This window comes from Schistocerca americana, unplaced genomic scaffold, assembly GCF_021461395.2.
Source record: "Schistocerca americana isolate TAMUIC-IGC-003095 unplaced genomic scaffold, iqSchAmer2.1 HiC_scaffold_1506, whole genome shotgun sequence".
In the NCBI taxonomy this organism is placed as follows: Eukaryota; Metazoa; Arthropoda; class Insecta; order Orthoptera; family Acrididae; genus Schistocerca; species Schistocerca americana.
Genome location: NW_025725591.1, coordinates 12501 through 15000, shown reverse-complemented (window position 1 = coordinate 15000; position 2500 = coordinate 12501). Strand labels below are relative to the sequence as shown.

At 64.0% G+C, this 2500-nt stretch overlaps 1 pseudogene; it reads right to left on the bottom strand.

Annotated features, from left to right (window-relative positions):
* The window catches only part of LOC124569573, a 7576-nt pseudogene that overhangs the window by 2963 nt on the left and 2113 nt on the right, over positions 1-2500 (bottom strand).

Here is a 2500-nt window from a genome sequence, read left to right as displayed (position 1 = left end):
ATCTGCAGCCCCAGGTGGGCGAGGGCTGCGGTAGCTGCGTCGATGAGGGACTGCAAGCCCCTCGGGGTCGCTGCAAACAGCAAGACGTCATCTGCAAAGGCCGCAGCGTTGACTCTGCGACCGAGGATCCGAGCTCCGATGTGGGAGGGCAGTTGGCCTAAAACGTAGTCCACCGCAAAGTTGAACAGGAGGGGGGAGAGGGGATCGCCCTGGCGAACGCCCCGTGCTGGCTGCACAGACACGCCCACGCCGGCGCCGTCCGCTATCACTGTCGTGCTGCCCTCGTAGCACCGCTCGACATACTCGACAAAGCAATCCGGCAGGCCATGCGCCTTCAGCACGGGGCGAAGGGCAGCATGATCTACCGAATCGAATGCCTTAGATACGTCGATCGATGCCACAAAGACAGAGCGGCAGGAGCGAACTGCGTCGGTGAGAGCAGTGTCCAAGATGAAGGTATTTTCCAACATCCCATCCCGAGGGATGAATGCCCGCTGACGTTCGTCCACAGCACATGCGCGCATCAGGCGTGACGCGAGAACCTTGTGAAAGGTCCGCGCCAGCACCGAGCAGACCGTAATGGGGCGAAAGTCAGCGGGGGATGTTGGTGCAGCCGTTTTCGGGAGAAGGGACGTCCGCGCGCGAAGCAGGCGTTCCGGAAGGGCGCGGGCCAGAAGGAAGAGATTCATCACTTTCACCAGGACTTCGTGCGGCAGGCGCCGCAACTCCGCTGGGGTAAGGCCGTCCGGCCCGGCTGCTGATCCCCTGGGCGGCAACGCGGCGGCGACCTCCTCATGTGTGACCGGCCCCCATATGCACTCGAGAGCGACAGGCTCTGAGTGCGGGAGGAGGCGGTCACGAATGAAGCCCGCGGTGGAGATGGGCTTCTTGGTGAAGAGGTCCGCCCAGAAGTCCAGCAGACCAGGGATGGCAGGTGGCGGCTGGAGCAGGGTGCCATCCAAGAGGCCGCGCACGCAACGTGCACGCGACCGTCGGAAGGCATCCTGCGTTCTCGCGTACTCCCAGCGGCGCCGCTTGCGCTTCTGCGTCGGCGGCGCGGCAGGCGGCCGCTTCGATGGTTGGCGCGGCCGCTGTGTCCTGGTGATCGATCTCTCCCCTCTGGACCCGACCGACGCAAGGGCATCCGGGAGCATGCCCAGGATGACATCGGGCGGCGTGCCCCGCCCCAGACCTATGACACGATCCAGGGCAGAGAAACGCTGGGCGGAAGCGGGTAGCCCCGCCAGATGCTCCCAGATGGCGGCGTCAGTCGGCCCCTCCGGCGGCGGCCCGGTGGTGTCGGCCGCGAAGTCCTCGGCTGCGTCGACGGGCGGCACAGCGGCCTCGCCCGCGTCAGGCAGCGGGCTCGCTGCTCCCCGGCGGGACGCCGGCTCTTCCCCCCGACCGATCTCAAGCGCCTCCATGAATTGGCGGACAAGCTGCTTGTGGGCAGCTTGCCGCCGTCGGCACTTGATTGCCTCGAGCGTTCGGTCGGGGAACATCCTGATGAGTTCTTGATTGACGAAGAAGAACCGGGCGTCCCTCTCAAGGAACAGTTCGGCCTCCGCCTTGGCGAGCGACAGGACTTCTTCCTCCGTCCACCTCGCGCGATGCCTCTCCGTGACGATCTCCGCGTTGGCGGCCGCAAGATGTTGGCGGCGGCGATGGACCCCGAGACCGTTCTTGGTTGTAAAGCTGCGGTGGCACTCACTACAGGTATACATAGCTGCAAAAGAGAGTCATAGTTACTCCCGCCGTTTACCCGCGCTTGCTTGAATTTCTTCACGTTGACATTCAGAGCACTGGGCAGAAATCACATTGCGTCAACACCCGCTAGGGCCATCGCAATGCTTTGTTTTAATTAGACAGTCGGATTCCCCCAGTCCGTGCCAGTTCTGAGTTGATCGTTGAATGGCGGCCGAAGAGAATCCGCGCACCCGCGCGCCCCCGGAGGAGCACGCTAAGGCGGACGCGGCCTCGCAGCAAGGAAGATCCGTGGGAGGCCAAGGCACGGGACCGAGCTCGGATCCTGCACGCAGGTTGAAGCACCGGGGCGCGAACGCCGCGCAGGCGCGCGCATCCTGCACCGCCGGCCAGCACGAGGCCAACCAACGGCGAGAGCAGACCACGCCCGCGCTAAACGCCCGCACTTACCGGCACCCCTACGGCACTCACCTCGCCCAGGCCCGGCACGTTAGCGCTGACCCACTTCCCGACCAAGCCCGACACGCCCCGATCCTCAGAGCCAATCCTTATCCCGAAGTTACGGATCCAATTTGCCGACTTCCCTTACCTACATTATTCTATCGACTAGAGGCTCTTCACCTTGGAGACCTGCTGCGGATATGGGTACGAACCGGCGCGACACCTCCACGTGGCCCTCTCCCGGATTTTCAAGGTCCGAGGGGAAGATCGGGACACCGCCGCAACTGCGGTGCTCTTCGCGTTCCAAACCCTATCTCCCTGCTAGAGGATTCCAGGGAACTCGAACGCTCATGCA